This window comes from Leuciscus leuciscus (genome assembly GCF_965113295.1).
Source record: "Leuciscus leuciscus genome assembly, chromosome: 3".
In the NCBI taxonomy this organism is placed as follows: Eukaryota; Metazoa; Chordata; class Actinopteri; order Cypriniformes; family Leuciscidae; genus Leuciscus; species Leuciscus leuciscus.
Window position 1 is genome coordinate 58,186,345 of NC_138727.1, and position 18,532 is coordinate 58,204,876.

Genomic DNA, 18,532 nt, shown 5'->3' on the forward strand with positions numbered 1-18,532 from the left:
CAATCCAGCTATACTAATCATAACCGGCAGGTCGTTTTCGAAGAACCCAATTAGCCAGATCAGGATTAGCACGATGATATGATCTAGGATGTCATTTGATCTCGGATGCTTTAAGCAACGTATGTGCCCCTGTGCCCCCAGTAGAGCTTCACGACTAGCAACGCCCCTGGGTGGGGGCTTACTATGATATTAGACTGCATAGCCTATATAATAAAAGATGAATTTCAAACCTGAACCAAGCATATTTTTATTCAAAGTTTAACAGTCTGTTTAGTCACACAAAACAACAACTTTAACCTAACTTACCACATAACAATTTTTTTTAAATTGCCATGTGTTAAAATTTGTTAGCACTGAAAATATTGCTAAGGCAAAAACAAAAACAATTATAAACAACAGGTTTTCGGAAGCCACTGAGGGATGATGTCCTGGGAACACTGAGGCTAAAGCAAGCCACTGATGTCTCTAAAGTAATGTCAACGCTGACAATGTCTTCTGGTCAAATCAATCAGGCCTTGGAGTCCAGACTTAAAATCTTCTGGTTGATTGTTGACAGCATTGTCCAACATTACAGTCACATCTGGCCATTGCAGAGCAAATTCCCTCTCTGCAGTTTCCTGGTCCTGTGCACTCTGAAAGGGGTTGGTGCCAAAGTGTGATACTCTTGTCAATGATCCCACCTCTTGCTCATACCAGTCTGCAGCCACTGATGCCTCTGGCAAAAGGGCGTTTTGGGCATCCCTCTCTGGCCAAGTAACTGGGGATTCCCTTTCCTAAAAGTAGTAAAGATAAAAAGGATACATTGCTCAAGCTATACAATAATTTTTTTTTTTTTTTTTTTTTTAAATAAAATAAATCCCACTTTGTCGAACCACTGTGCATTTTGAGAAGCTGACCCACAATCTTGCTTCATGCGTATAAAAGTTAAAACAAGTACAATCAAGCCCAAAAGACCAATTCATACGCATTTAAAAAAAAACTGCCAAGGATAAAATACACAAGAAAGCTGTGGGCTTATTTCCATTGTGGTCCTCTGAGGGGGAACAATCTACGATAGCTTAAGGATGACTGTTGTTATTAGACAAATTATTCTGTTATTTACTACAACATAACATTTAGGATTTGCATGGTAAAATGTGAATTTGCTTTACCAAAACGACTATGAAAATGTGTTTTAATAAATGTTGCATAAAATTACCTAGGATTTAATGTTATAGTACAAAGCTCAATGATGGTCTCAGAACTCGCTTATGATCTGCATCATGCTTCCCCTAATGTTTTATTAAACAAGTTAAAAAATATGTTCATCAGAAAACCACTTAAAATAGTATACAAAACGCGTGACATTGTCATTAATAATAGGCATCACACATTTTATAACGCATTTTCAAAATTTTGTTCACAATGAGATGACATGCAATCAGACTCAAATTTTATTGAGACAAACCCCAACACAAACCTGGAATCCTGTGGGCATTCCACGCTTGCACAACACGGTCAATTCCAAGCCGAGCCAACTGGCATGTCAAGGATGACACACAGAATTTGGACATCATGTCCTCCATATCCAACACCTCCTGATCCACTAGTTGGACCAATGCCACTTTTAAAGGGTAGTTCACCCTATTGTTGACTTCAGGCCAAATTCTTTCAATAGTGTGATTCTGTCAAAGCAAAATATAAAATACTTATTTAGATTCTTTACACAGAGAATACTGTCCAACAAGAGCTGATTTCAACACTACACAATTATCACCAACCTTTAGCTTTACATTACAAATATATACAAGCATAAGGAATTACAGTGCTATGCATAAGTTTAGACACCCATACTAAAGTTGACTAAAAAGAGGAATACAAAAATCATCTTTTGGAAACTGAACTTAATGCCTTAATTAAAATTAGGAAAAATCCAACCTTTAAGGACACCAATTTTCTTTGTGAATGAATAATGCATCGTAAATAAATAAATGTTCTTCCTTAAAATACAGGGTGCATAAGTTTGGACACCCCTATGTTAAATTCCCATAGAGGCAGGCACATTTTTATTTTAAAGTTTTTTTTTATTTTATTTTTTATTTTTTAAGGATACTATGCATCCTGATAAAGTTCCCTTGGCCTTTGGAATTAAAATAGCCCCACATCATCACATAGCCTTCACCATACCTAGAGATTGGCATGGTTTTATTTCAGTTAGCCTAATAGCTAGTTTGATTTGCATTGAGATATGATCTTATGGAAAGTACCCCATGCCAATCTCTAGGTATGGTGAAGGCTATGTGATGATTACATTTTAATTCCAAAGGCCAAGGGAACTATCAGGATGCATAGTATCCAAAAAAAAAAAAAAAAAAATACTTAAAAAAAAATCTGCCTGCCTCTATTGGAATTTAACATAGGGGTGTCCAAACTTATGCACCATGTATTTTACGGAAGAACATTTATTTACGATACATTATTCATTCACAAAGAAAATTGGTGTCCTTAAAGGTTGGATTTTTCCTAATTTTTTTAATTAAGGCATTAAGTTCAATTTCCAAAAGATGATTTTTTATTCCTCTTTTTAGTCAACTTTAGCATGGGTGTCTAAACTTATGCATAGCACTGTAATTAAAAGGGAGACTGACATTAAAATCATTGAAACTTACAAATTACAATCAGGGTGTGTGCATATTTTGCTCAACTGTACTCACCTTTGTTGATGGTGTTTGCATATATGGTGGCCTCTCTGTGTTGTGGCGGTGGCTGGCCAATTTCTCTTGCATGTAAAGAGTAAGGTAGAACTCTTTCCCATGGTCCACTCTTACCTGGTCCCATCCCATACTCCATCACGGCACCTCTGCAAGAAAAGATAATATTCCCAATTCTTTGACAGCAGTATGGAGTCTGTTAGTGTCACCTCTAGCTGAAATATATATAGTATGTCTTATGTTGTCAGGTAGTGGGGAGGTAATCTGAGTGTTGACTGGCTGCTTAAAAGGCAGTATAGCTGCAACAATTATATGATTAGATGAACCCCAAACTACTTCGAAACTACTACAAACTCCTTCACTAATTTCTGCATCTTAATTGTAATTGTTTGCTGTTTTTATTACAAATTAGAGTAAACTTTTAAAACCACTTTAAAAATAATGCTAACCTCATAATCCAATTAATTATTTGTATAGATAAAATTGCATTCTTAACATTCACAGATAAGGCCTGAAAATTGGCCAATTTGATTTTAAGGTTTTGTGTGTTTAAGCAAACAGTGTTTAAGCAAATCATGAATTGGGATGATTTCCAGAAGCTGGTTCTTATTTTGACAAAGTTATTTAGCTGTTTTTGGGTACATTTAAAAGGTGGTTTAAATTACCTGTAAATGTCACTGTACATGGTGAGGTTGTTCTTCACAGGCATTGTTGATTTTCCAACAATTTTGCTGGAGAAGCCATCGATCGCCAGCACATGAGTCACACCAAACATAACCATTTTTTCATTCTGGTCTATGTGTACTTTGTGACCCACATAGCCAGCATTATATGGAACAGGATTAAGGTTCCTGGCTCCCTTAAAAACATACAAAAAACAGACAGAAAATCAGTACATCATTAGAAAACCGTAGTTTTTCAAATCAAAGAAAAAAAAGCACATTGGTGTAAAGCTTTAGACATAACCTACTATACTGTAGCAAATACATTTAAACCCTCCTGTAACCTACTCTTACAACCAAACAACATAACACCTGAGCAACCACTGTTACTTGATTATCGTACTGATTGAAAACAATACTGCAAGACATTCTACTACCACAATACACTTACTGCTACTATTCATAGTACCAAGGACTACTACTGCTACAGCTACAGCTGAAGTGAGTACTTGTAATGTTAGTACAATTATCATTACTGATAGAACTTTTCAAAAACACTAACCAATTAAACTGTCTCATTTACCTCAATGCCAGGAAATCCCAACCTTAAAAATCCAATAATCAATACACTTAATAAGCCTTTAGTAAATCCGGCCTTTATTGACATTAGATCAAACCTACCTGACATCGTGCCCTGTGATAAGGCATGTGAATGTTGCGCAAGACATCTCCCACACGACCTTCGGATGCATGGACTCCTGCGGCTGCAAGATAGCCTGTCATCATTTTTCTGCCATAGGTAGGACCAGTCTTAAGGTAAAGAAAAGAGAAAAGATGGTTGATTCAATTTCTATTTAGGAGAGACATGTAATACAAACACATACACTGGGGTCATCAAGTGTGAAACCACTAGTCAATGAGTCTACTTTTATTTTATTTTGTTGAAGCATATTCCCCATTCACAACGTGCATGTTTGCCTACTCAAAGACGTCATACAAACAACATTATTAAAAATATAGGCTAAGTCAAGTAGCTTACATTCATAGTATTTTTTTTTTTGTAATTTCAAGTAAGGCTATACATGTAAAAAAGTATGATATATTTATAATGTAGTATACACAAAACATAGTTTATATTGGACCGGATAGAGCAGGGATGGATGGGCAACTTCGGTCCTGGAGGGCCACTGTCCTACAGAGTTTAGCTTTAACCCTAATCAAACACACCTGAACAAGCTAATCAAGGTGTTCAGGATTACTAGAAAATTACAGGCAGGTGATTTTTTTTCATAGCAACATAGTATCAGCCCAGATCTGGCCCAAATCTGGTTCATGTGGATTTCACACGGTCCAGATGTGGGCCAGGTGTTCTGACGGAACACCATACCCATCAGAATGGGATACCTTCGGTTAATGCGCATGCGCAGGAGTGAAATTTGTGGAATTGCGCATGCGCTAAATTTAAACCATCATTTCAGCATACCTTACCTCAGCGGTAAGTGTTGGTGTATTATATTGCATATTATATACACATTACCTAATTGCATGCCTTGTACAATCACAAGAAATGTTTACAGACGTTTTTAATATATTATTTTTAGCAAGTGGAGTCGTAAAGTCGCGTAATGTCGTGTTAAAACGTTAAATCTGGTGTTAACTCGGGGTTCTAGCGTTTGGCGCCATCTGACCGAGATTAACAGTGCGCTTTTCGGCGCCTCCGCTTTTTCACGTCAGTTTGGGTGACAAAGTCATCTGAAGCCATTCCATAGCTTAATGTGAGGGATAGAAGTCTATTTAACTTACATAATTAAAGTATACGGAAACTCGTTTTCCCTCCTCTGCGGCTGTCAATCATTCTCCATTCAGTAGGCTATTCAAACAGCGCGCGCGCCTCTTCCGGTTGGATGCACGGTAAAACTCTCTCCAATATGATATATTCACATTATAATGTATGATCTGTTGATAAAAGGCTGTGGATTTGCATAAAATGACTTTATTTTGTTGGAGTTTGTTGCTGTTTTTAAACAACTCACTACCGTGTGCTTGTTAGATCACACACATCACAAGGACTACGAATCAGCATCAAACACACAATAACTGGCATTTAAAACTGTGTAACAAATGATCAATAAACTGTTGGAAAGATATACACTAGGATTTGTGCGCTCGACATTTCTTCGCTTTGTGCCATGAACTTTTAAATGCGCACTTGTGCAGTGCTGCACACTGTGACTCCATGTTGCTTTGAGCACATCATTCTGCACCCGCGTTGCGCATACGCGCGTTGTGTGCTCTGTTTTGAAGCGTTTCATATTATCATGGTTTTACACACTGAAAGATTATTAAAAGCCTATATTTTTTATACCTAGCCTGCTCAATACATTTAAAATAAGCATAATTTAATTGTATATTATTTCTGTAGCGTAGGCTATATAAATATATACACTTCTGAATCCTTGACATTAAAATATAAATATACAATTGTGAAATGTATGATTGCCTGATTGAATTTAAGAATACTAATAGTAATTTGTTTTTATTAACATGTTTAGATTTTAGTAATTGTCAAGAATTACTTTTTGCTGCTGATTTATACACTCATTAAGTTTAATAAAAATACATAAATTACATTTTATGTAATATTTAAAGGTGTTGTTAACTGTAATCTTACACTGCAAAATAATAACTTAAAAAGGATTAAATTCATCACAATTATGTAAGTATCTGGAAATTTGCCTCGGGGCGAGGGCTCTCTCTTTTTTGACCATACATGTGTTTGCATCCCTGCGACTAATGTTTTGCTTTTAAATGATTAATGCTTATTTTTTTGCTAACTGTAGTTTAACCATGGAAAAAAAGTGGGAGGACATTTTCAATTACCTTTTAAAGGGTTCATACCCCGCAGAGCTAAATAAAGGGCAGAAGCAAAGCCTAAGGAAGTACTCCTCGAAATTCAGGATTCACGGTCAGTATTTACCATCAAAATACGTCTATAATACTGACAGGAATATGCACATGTTCATATCTTGTATTATTGGTTATATCAATATTCCTTAAAGATGGAGAACTACTCTTTGGAAGTCACAGAAGAGTCATAAAGACAAAGGAGGAGGCTATGAATTTATTTAAAGAATTTCATGCCTCACCTATTGGAGGACATACAGGAACCTTAAAAACACGAGCTGCCATGTGTTCACGGTTCTACTGGTATGGCATGACAGTGGACATTGACAAATGGGTATGTAGTTTATCTGTTCATCCATAAGCCAAAATTTGTATTTGTATACGTCTATATCTACATGTTAATAGCTATGTGAAACTTACTGTTTGTAATTTGAGCTTTTTTTCTTCTTTTTTTTTTAAGATATCTGAATGTGACCAATGTCAAAGGGTGGGACCACCCCTGAATGCAGTTAAAACTCTGGACTGCATCAAGGTCACCATCTTTTGTAATCGACTAGATTTTAACAATGTTAAGCATTATTTTATTAAATAATCTATTAAATGCATTCAAATCACTAATAGGTATCTGCTGTTTGGGAGCTCATCGGCATTGATCTCACTGGTCCACTCCAAAAAACATCTACTGGGTATCAGTATATATTGACAGTCACTGACTATTTTTCCAAGTGGGTGGAGGCCTTTCCTCAAAAGACAAAGTCTGCATTGGAAGTAGCCAAAAACCTTTGTACATTCATTTATAGACATGGCTGCCCTAAGCGCATACTGTCAGACCAAGGACGGGAGTTTGTCAATCAAGTAAGCTTCACTTTATGCATTTTGTTCTGATGATGTCATTTGTGATTTGGTGCTCAACAAATAAAGATTTATTGATTGAAATATTTGACAGAAGTACTATAAACCAAATGAAAATAATGTTCTGATTTTTTTATTTATTTTTTATTTTAGATCAACAGCACACTTTGTGAGCTGCTCTCTATTGAGAGGAGTGTTACGGCTGCTTACCATCCCCAAACAAATGGGCTTGATGAGAAAACCAATGATAACATCAAACGGTAAGCATTCATTATTCTTGCGTTTATTTTCAGGGTTTTGTTTATTTGGAAGCTCTTCTGATCATTATTACCAGAGTGTATTGAAAGTTGATAGTTTCTGTCTTGAAATACATTCATTTAGAAATAATTCTAAAAATTATTTTTCTTGGGCACTTAAAAAGCTTGTTAATGATCAGCAGGATGACTGGGACCAGTACCTAGATGCAAGTCTTTTTTCGCTGAGATCCAAAATTCACACCACAACAAAATTCTCACCATTTCTTTTAATGTATGGGCGAGAAGCTAGATTTCCATCAGAAGTGCCTGTTGAACTGCCGGTAGGTTTTTTTTCTGTCTTTTTCTTGAAAATGGCTTTCTGTTAGGGGCCAAGCATCAAGTGACCAAACATTTTAAAAGATAGGCTTAGATAATGTAGCTTAAACCAGTAGGGCTGTCACTTTACGTTCGAAAATCGATTGCACAATCGATCGGACCAACCAACACAAGTTTTGAAAACGAAAATAGGGAATCGATTTTAACGGCCTTCTCTCGGAGCGCGTCCAGCTCGTCACGATACGCCTGCAGCGAACGCGCGTCACATCAACAACTGCAGGCTCTGACACACACAAATAACAGTAAATTATACTCATGCATACAGATACAGATTCGGGCTACAATCGCCTACGTAGGCAAAATTTGTTTGACGTTTCTAACTGTAAACACAGCCATGTTGAAGACTGCAGTAATGTTTTTCATTGATGTTATGGCAGTCCACTCTGCTTATTGTTTTTCGAGAATGTTGCACTCCTGTTTGTCACTGTGCACAAAACTTCACGCCAATAAATCATCAGGAATATTGCTGACTTGTGAATGTCTCAAGCGCCGTCTTTACGTTCGTCCTAATGACTGTTAGTTGTCCGTGGATTTGCCCATATTTGACGTTTAAAATGGAAACATCTTTAGACATGGAAAATCGATTTTACAATCGATTTAATGAACACTTATGTCTCAAAAATCGAACAGAATTTTTTCACAAAAGTGACAGCCCTATAAACCAGTATGATTTGAGGTTGCATAGCATATTACCCCAAAAGGTGCCACTGCTCCTCTTTTACCTTGCTCAGGTTTTCTGAATACCCCAACCACAATATCTTTTCCTGTAACTCCCAGATCCCACATATATCCATTAGATGCAGTAGTAATATATAAATGCAGATATATTGCCCATGAAGCTCAGCTTTATTGGAAACATGTTTAATATTTTATTGTAGATTAATTTAGTGTAAAAGTCTATACTATGAAATGTACAAGTCATTATCTATTTTGTTGTAGCTTTCAACAATAATACTCCCTGAAGACTGCAGTGAATTTCTCAGGGACAGTCAGAGAATGCAAGAGAGCACAAGAGAAAAGGCAGAGGAGAATATTGCACAGTCACAAAAATAAATGACAGAGGCATTTGCAAAAAGAGTTCAGAAAAAGTACAGAAATGTGGAGTTTAAAGAGGGAGATGAAGTACTCTTACTGAACATGAGAAAGAGAAGCAGGAAAGGAGGGAGAATGGAAGCAGACTACACTGGAACCTACACAATTAAGGAGATTTCAGGAAAGACAGCAACTTTACAAACACCACAGGGTGTCTGTCTTAAAACAAAATATAACATCAGTCACCTGAAACCTTATAAAAAAAGTAGTGCCAGCTCGCAGGTCCCAGCCCAAGCCAGCTTTCAGGTCCCAGCTCAAGCCAGCTTTCAGGTCCCAGCTCAAGCCAGCTCTCAGGTCCCAGCTCAAGCCAGCTTTCAGGTCCCAGCTCAAGCCAGCTCTCAGGTCCCAGCTCAAGCCAGCTTTCAGGTCCCAGCCCCAACCAGCTTTCAGGTCCCAGCTCAAGCCAGCTTTCAGGTCCCAGCTCAAGCCAGCTTTCAGGTCCCAGCCCCAACCAGGTCTCAGGTCCCAGCCCAAGCCAGCTTTCAGGTCCCAGCTCAAGCCAGCTTTCAGGTCCCAGCCCCAACCAGCTCTCAGGTCCCAGCCCAAGCCAGCTTTCAGGTCCCAGCCCAAGCCAGCTTTCAGGTCCCAGCCCCAACCAGGTCTCAGGTCCCAGCCCAAGCCAGCTTTCAGGTCCCAGCCCAAGCCAGCTTTCAGGTCCCAGCCCCAACCAGCTCTCAGGTCCCAGCCCAAGCCAGCTTTCAGGTCCCAGCCCCAACCAGGTCTCAGGTCCCAGCCCCAACCAGGTCTCAGGTCCCAGCCCAAGCCAGCTTTCAGGTCCCAGCCCAAGCCAGCTTTCAGGTCCCAGCCCCAACCAGGTCTCAGGTCCCAGCCCAAGCCAGCTTTCAGGTCCCAGCCCAAGCCAGCTTTCAGGTCCCAGCCCCAACCAGCTCTCAGGTCCCAGCTCAAGCCAGCTTTCAGGTCCCAGCTCAAGCCAGCTTTCAGGTCCCAGCCCCAACCAGGTCTCAGGTCCCAGCCCCAACCAGGTCTCAGGTCCCAGCCCAAGCCAGCTTTCAGGTCCCAGCTCAAGCCAGCTTTCAGGTCCCAGCCCCAACCAGCTCTCAGGTCCCAGCCCAAGCCAGCTTTCAGGTCCCAGCCCAAGCCAGCTTTCAGGTCCCAGCCCCAACCAGCTCTCAGGTCCCAGCCCAAGCCAGCTTTCAGGTCCCAGCCCAAGCCAGCTTTCAGGTCCCAGCCCCAACCAGCTCTCAGGTCCCAGCCCAAGCCAGCTTTCAGGTCCCAGCCCAAGCCAGCTTTCAGGTCCCAGCCCCAACCAGGTCTCAGGTCCCAGCCCCAACCAGGTCTCAGGTCCCAGCCCAAGCCAGCTCTCAGGTCCCAGCCCCAACCAGGTCTCAGGTCCCAGCCCCAACCAGGTCTCAGGTCCCAGCCCCAACCAGGTCTCAGGTCCCAGCCCCAACCAGGTCTCAGGTCCCAGCCCAAGCCAGCTCTCAGGTCCCAGCCCCAACCAGGTCTCAGGTCCCAGCCCCAACCAGCTCTCAGGTCCCAGACCAAGCCAGCTCTCAGGTCCCAGCTCAAGCCAGCTCTCAGGTCCCAGCTCAAGCCAGCTCTCTGGTACCTGTTTGGAGTAGTGCTCAAGAACAAGGTGCAATAGAAACTCATAAGTTTAGTTCCGACCTGTTGGTCGTTGGTTTAGACCGGTTGGTCATCAAGTTCCATGTTTCTCCCATGACCCGTTCCTGGTCATGGTTGCATGTTTTCTTTGTTGAAAATGTAAATGGTACAGTTTTTCATCTAAATATTAACAAGACTAATTTTGAAATGTTCTGTGTTGCAGTCCAAAAACTTTGGTCTTCTAAAGATACAGGACAAGTGGAAGCAGTCGTGGGACCATTTTGTATGGTCCCACGACTGCTTCCACTTGTCCTGTATCTTTAGAAGACCAAAGTTTTTGGACTGCAACACAGAACATTTCAAATTAGTCTTGTTAATATTTAGATGAAAAACTGTACCATTATGATACCTCTTTTAGAACACTATCGGGACACGGCTGGCTTTCAGATGAGGTGAAATTACATCCATGTGATATACAAGTTTATTACATGGCTTGGCTGAATTCCAATGTAGAATGCGGTCTGTTATTTCTTGATAACAGACCGTTGCCATGAAAAACAGAGCGTTGCTATGGACGTGGAACGGACTATTTTCTTTGGCGGAAGCAATACAATCGTTTTTAAATCAGTAAACTCCTTTTTAAATAAATAATTTGTGTCAAATTATTTATTTATTTTATAGGTAGCCATGTAATCAAACTGACTGGAACTACCTGTGCATTAAACGGTTTTACTGCACACCTTCCAGCCAATCAGAATCGAGTATTTAAACAGCCCATGGTATAACAAAATAAAAACAATGCTAAAATGTCTCTTCATTTTCGTTGACCAAAACGAGACGAAATGTTATAACGTCACGACGAATGAGAGAGTTGTGCGTGAACCCGTTTATGTTCTGTCTATGGCGTGAACCCAGCTTTGTCGGCTTTAAATTCTGGTTTGCGATCTGGTCACCCGATTATCAGCAAATTTAACAATATTATTCCATTAGTTATTCCATTAAAATGTCTCATTGATATATTTGACACATTCATAATCATTACTTTTGCCGGTTCTTTGTGACAGCTGTTATGTGCGTTATTGGCAGCGTCACCCTCTGGTTACATGAACGCGTCACCACCGCATCAGCACAGAAAACATGGAGTTTATTTTAAAGAATAATCGCACAACCTATTCGATATTCTATAATTAAAGAAAATAATCGAATATTCAAAAAACGTGACTCATCCCTGCATGGAATCTCTTGTTTCTTTTCCCAAATCTTCACTCACGTCTCACCCATTTTCTAAGGGGATTATAAACGTTTCTTCATTGGTTCGCTTTTAATAAGGCCTATTATATTCGTATTCTTTACTGTGGTAAAGTAGAAAACGAGGACAGATAGCCTACATTTGTACAGTTTGTGCTTGTTATAGACATGGTAAGGCGCGTCAAGTTTAGTTGTAAAGCGTGTTACACACGCGCGGGTGATTTTCAGTTTCATTTTCTCTGGCAGCGCAATCTCAAACATAGCCTAAATATCTCGCCCTTGTGGAGGATTAAATTCGCCCTTCAGACCATTTTACATCAAGTTGAAAACATGAAGATATTCAGAAAAGAGATCGATGGACTCTTTCCTGCTCGTGTCCTCTCAAAGCGCATTGTGGTGGTAGGCTATATCACGCGTCTTTGTGTGGAAATATAAAACGTTTTAAAACGGAAATAAAAATTTATTTTTTTAAACAACCAACGCTGGTAGTTCGTCCATTACCAACAAACTGCCACCGACACAGCCCTAAAGATAACCTTGTTTGAAATACTATATTGACTGGGTTAAATAGAATTGCATTACTAAATAGAGACTAAAATACAATTTTCATTGACTAAAACTAGACAAAAATTTCATCAGTTTTCGTCGACAAACTTGACTAGACTAAAAAGAGTATGAACGTGACTAAAACTAATAAAAACTAAAACGACGGCTTGACACAAAGACTAGACTAAAACTAAAATGAAAACAGGCCATCAAAAACAACACTAAATGAGAGTATAGTTCCTAGCCATATCAGCCTACAAAATCGCAACTTTTCATTTTCCGTCAGTCTTAGTACACGATGTAACTACAGAAGAGTCAAGTTTTAAATAGGAAAAAACTCTTTGGTCATTTTTTTGAGAGAGATGCTAATGGTCTTGTCCGATTCAATGATCTATGTTAAGCTATGCTAAAAGTGGTACCGCCAGACCCGGAGATCGGCTGAATGGATTCGAAAACGGTAAGACTCAACTGTTTAACTCTGGGGGAGTTGTAAAATGAGCCTATTTCCAAAAAAAGTGGAGTATCCCATTAACATTGCTTGTGTTGCACTATTTTTGTTTTCATTTAAGATGGTGTGGAAGATCTCTGTGTTTCCTGCAACATGTTGCAGTTTGATGCTGAGGAGGATTTCACAGAGATGGTAATAAGACAATAGTCATGGCGTTTTAATTCTCCGTTTCTAAACTAAAACGCAGTAGTGTGGATGGGGCCTAAGGCTCTTGTAGCAGTAAGAAGAAATGTATTTCTTACCGCTAGTACAGCTGAAAAAGTTAGTAACAATTCTTCAATGCTTCGTTGATTATATGTTGCACTTCTAAAGTAAATTTTTTGTAATTTTGTCTTTAAAGGTGCAGTGTGACATATGCTCAAGATGGACGCACAAGGAGTGTACCCCTGCAACCTTTGCCTCAGAGCATTTCAAGTGTAAAAAGTGTGTGTTAAATGCATAATGTTTGCCTCAAACTGTTGAAAAGTTCTATGTTGTACATATTGTACAATATTTATCTATTTGAAATTTGTATTAAAATATTTTTCAACCAGTCTATAAACAATGAATGTTTTAATTTATTTTCTTTTAGTAAGATACACAGAAATAGGTTATGAAGGGGTATGCTGGTAAGTGTGAAAACTAACAAAAAAGGATACCCCAACACTTCATTTTCTATGAAGCAAGACCTATCGAAACAGGGGCTATCAAAAGAGCATACCCCTTTATAAACAATTTTTTATTAAACCAGAGGCTATCAAAACAGCATACCCCTTTATAAACAATTTTTTATTAAACCAGAGGCTATCAAAAGAGCATACCCCTTTATAAACAATGTTTTATTAAACCAGGGGCTATCAAAACAGCATACCCCTTTATAAACTGTATTTTTTATTAAACCAGGGGCTATCAAAACAGCATACCCCTTTATAAACTGTATTTTTTATTAAACCAGGGGCTATCAAAAGAGCATACCCCTTTATAAACAATTTTTTATCAAACCAGGGGCTATCAAAAGAGCATACCTCTTTATAAACTGTATTTTTTATTAAACCAGGGGCTATCAAAACAGCATACCCCTTTATAAACTGTATTTTTTATTAAACCAGGGGCTATCAAAAGAGCATACCCCTTTATAAACTGTATTTTTTATTAAACCAGGGGCTATCAAAAGAGCATACCCCTTTATAAACTATTTTTTATTAAACCAGGGGCTATCAAAACAGCATACCACCCCTTTATAAACTGTATTTTTTATTAAACCAGGGGCTATCAAAACAGCATACCCCTTTATAAACACTGGTATGCTGTTTTGACAAAGTAGGCTAAATTGACAGACCCCGCTATAAAACTCAACTTCCGGTATGCTATTCTGACAAAGTATGCTACATCGACAGAACACCGGATCTGGGCTGATACTATGTTGCTGCCTGGGTACTCCTTTCATCATCAGCAAACAAAACTCGAATAATCCATGCACACTTGAAACTTCATATTAGGAGAGGCAGTTAAGCCTACCTGTTTTATGGATTTGAAGACAGCAGCATGCAGTTCGTTGTCCGTCACTCGGGGTCTTCTTAAGCCATTGTCTTTGCAAAAACGACGAATATTCGCTACCGATGCTCCTCTTTGCAAGCCGCACTCAAATGTCAGATGGTTACTAATGTCCTCATCAGTACAGTCACTAAGCAACATTTTACCAATTACTTCAAAGTAGGGAGACAGACTGGAGTCCATAGTTACAGGCAAAGTGCAGGCTGCTGCTTTGGCGCTTTTTATACAGCCACTCGTTGGCGCAAAATCAGTAGGCCTATTATAATTCGGTCAAGGTCACGCCATCTATGCTTCGGAGAAGCTCTGTCGCGCCATCTAGAGTATGGGGTCTCTGCGGAACAAAAGTGGGCGTTTTTAAATTTGTGGGTGTTTTCAAACTGGTGGGTGCATACAGTTCGTGGGGTGGGGTGGGGGAGCCAAGTGCCGGTACTCTCTTGCATTGGCAAATCATGACATTGTAAATTTCTACAGTGAAAAACAAAACTTGGAAATATTGCAGGTACAGCAATTTATTGTTATTTATTAACAACATAAATGTATTTAAACAATTTAACAAGTCGTGCGTGCGTGCAAACGGAACTCCTCCAAGTCTGCAAGTTTCTTATTACTTCATGTTGATCTACTGTTTTTATATAGGCATATTTGATAATGTACTGTATACAAACAGTATTGGTCATGATTTTGGCAGGCAATTATTAAATAATAAAACAGTAGATCAACATGAAAATCACCACAAGACCACAGTGGTAGTCTGTGAGATTTAGAACAAGAATCTGGTGGATTTTGCTAAAAACAATTTGATTTTATTATGTTTTTTTTGTTGTTTTTTTTAAAGTCTGCCGACACCAAGCGCATAGCTACACCTTGAGCCTACGCAACTTCGTGTCCCAGCATGTACAATCGGCCCGAGCTCGGCTGCCCCGCGGCGTCTGCGGCTTATTCGGCATTGGCGTGTGTTAACCGGGCCGATTGTGGCCCGCAGCTCGCTCTAGCACATGCATTTTTGTTACGGCTGGGCCTCACCATAAAAACCGGCTCCGGATCTGGACCACTTCTGGAAATGAAATCAAGGATGGTTTTAATGAGCAATAATAACATTAAAAAAATATTTTTAAATTGACGTAAATTCCTGACCGTATCTGATAATGTAGGACATCGACTATATTGTCAAAACAAAATATATGCGGTAAATAATAATTAAATAGTGTTGTTTTGCACAGAGCATTCTTTAATATTTATACCATAGCAAAAAATATTTAGTTGTCATGAAAATCATTCTTTACATGTAGCCTATGTATTTTAAACATGCATTCGCGCTTAAGCTGACATAGACGCGCAATAGGCTATATTTTTAAGCGTAGAAGGTGCGACCATGGGCGCGATCGCACTTCTCCGAAGCACAGATTGCGCATAGAGATTGCGTGACAGCGGTAGGCTATTATACTGAGGCAGCTTTGAAAAGCTGTCTATGGAAAAGCTACAGAAAAGTTTGGGCCCATGGTGGGTGGTCTATCATTGGATACCGCCTGATGAATTTTGTTTTTCTAGTACCTCATATTCATTCACGTATAATAGTCTTCTTTGAAATGTGTACCTTGAAATGTTTTGTTTCCATTCCAGATTGATTTTAAAGGCTAGTTGTTGTCAGCAATTACTATTGGCAATGTTAAGCAGAATAGCCTATACTTAACAACTGCCATCATTATTTGATACAAGACCACACTATGAGAACACCTAAAGTTTTGATAATATTTATGGAATATAATTTATGGAATTCTACTTTTACATACATTTTTCAGATAAAGTTCATGTAAGCATAGTGATGCACAGTTCACTTCTCCATCATCTATTGTGATATCTGTCATTGCACAGTCCAAATGATATATTGAGCTGCAGTCAAAGGGACTGAAAGCAAACAAAAGTTGAATGCTTATGCTGATTAAGACACACAGGCTAGGTGTACAGACACATTCTCATTTCTTAATTTTATGCCATTCTAAAACATTTTTATGTTAACATTGCAGTATAAAGACAGTGCTGCAAGTCTGATCATAAGTAAGGACATTCAAAGTATGGACAGATGAGGTCACCACCAAGGAGAGCCTTGAGGATTATACATCATCAGTGTGACACGTTACATCAGCAAATGGTGGTGATCACCTGATTGGAAACATCACAAATTGCCATGGGATGTGCACGGCCCAGGACCGGAGGGCTCTGCAGCGGGAGATTAAAACTGCTCAGAAGATCACTGGTACCCAGAGCCAAAAGGATACAAAAGGACAGTACCCACCCAGCCACAGCCTGTTCATCCTGCTGCCTTCTGGGAAGAGATATAGAAGTTTCTGCTGCCGCACCAACAGACTGCAGAGCAACCCCAAGCTATCAGACTCTTAAACTATAGTTCATCCTCAGCACTGCTCCACTGATCATAGTTTATTTCTGTTTACCATTTTTATAATTGCTTCTATATTAGCCTGATAATGTCTGCTATGTACCAGAAGGGAGTTACAAACTCAATTTATACTTTATGATATATATATTATATTGTGACAAAATATACCCACCTACCTTAAAGAAGAATAAAGTGAATGTTTTGGAAAGGCAGAGTCAAAAGTTATGACCTTAAAATGATTGAAATGTTGTGGAAGGATGAGGAAGCAAGCAGCTCATGTGAGGAAACCCACCAACATCCAAGAGTTGAAGCTGTTCTCTACAGAGGAATGGGCAAAGATTCGTCCAAGTCAATAAGCAGGACGTATCAAAAGTTACTGGAAATTTTTTGTTGCAGTTATTGCTTATGTAATCAGCGTTGACAGCCTGATTTTAGTAATGTAATTATGTTTTGGGGTTTTCTTTTGAGGACCTTGTAAAATGTTCTTACCTTTTCTGCAGCCATTGATTGTACATGCAATGCCCTTGAAAGCATGTATGTGCTATATAAAGTTTCAAGACTTGTATGGATTCTCTTCACTTGCATGACACAATCGGAGTTTTGTATGTTATACAAACTGGAATGTGTATAGAAAGATTCACACAGTATATAGCACACTGGTAAATTATTCTTCTTTTATAATCTATAAATTATTAATTATCCTACATTAGGATTAGGACATGTCTGATGTGAGTTTGTTGTCTGAGCTGCTAAGAAGCTGATAGCAGTGTTATAATCAGGTTAAAACAGAAGCAGGTTTAACTCTGGGCTGGGTGAATGATGATGATGATAACTAGGCAAATAAAATCAAAAACAAAATAAAATGAACAACAATATCTGTATCAGTAATCTTGATTTAAAACAGTTACCAAAGACACCATACAGTCAGTCATTTAAATACTGCCACCTGCTGGTAGAAAGGGGGAACAGTTATCCATTACGGTGGAAACCACATTAAATATAAATTTAATTATATAATATAGCGCTAACAGTAACAACTCTGCACACACAATAAGTTCTTAGGTTAACCTATATTACCAACTGTATTGAGCCAAACAATGCGCTCATTAAACGTGACTGGTGATGTCTGGATAGGCACGATATGAAATAGCTGTAATAAACTACTGTTGCTAACATATTTATTCCGGTCCAGGTTTATATAAGGCTATTTATTAATTGATTTTTCTTCTTCTAACGTTACTCTGGTATAACGTTAGCGCTGCATATTATGACCGTTCTAAAAGCTTGGCTTTTATTTTGATAGGCCATATTTACTATTACTTCCGGGTCACGTGGCCAACCTGTCTGTATTTCAATGTAGATCTTCAAACGAAAAAATGGAAAAAGGAATTTCAAAAAACCAAAATCGGACCGTTATTTGATTTTGGTTTTGTCATTTTTCGTTTTTGGATTCAGAACCAAAAACGGGAGAACGGCTCTTTTTTTACCGTTTCTTTGTTTTTGGTTTGAAACGACAAACGAAAAACAGGTGGTTTCTCGTTATTTTGATTTGTGTTTCAAACGAAAAAACAAACTATCAAAACGTACACGGACCCGCTCTGCGTTCTGTCCAAGATCCGCCCGCTCGCTCCCGCTCCACTCCGCTCACATGCAATTTTCTATGAAATACATAGGCCTACACTTTATTGGCTGAATAACTGGCGGGAAGATGACGCACGAGCTCAGTCTGCAGGTAGAGATGGAGGCGGCAAGAGAAAAGGTGAAGACTGGGGAGTGGAAGCTCCGCAAATAGTACACAAACAGAAAGAGCAAAGTGTGGGAGACATTTGCCGAAATAATGAAAGATGATGACCAAAGTGCTGGCTTTGTCATGTGTACTTCTTGCTATGCATTTACTACTTTTA

The 18,532-nt window shown here is 39.0% G+C and overlaps 1 long non-coding RNA gene across 1 annotated transcript in view; it reads left to right on the forward strand.

The window, feature by feature from the left end:
* LOC309493963 overlaps nt 1-18,532 on the forward strand; it is a 124,735-nt gene that overhangs the window by 84,709 nt on the left and 21,494 nt on the right. The window lies entirely within an intron of this gene.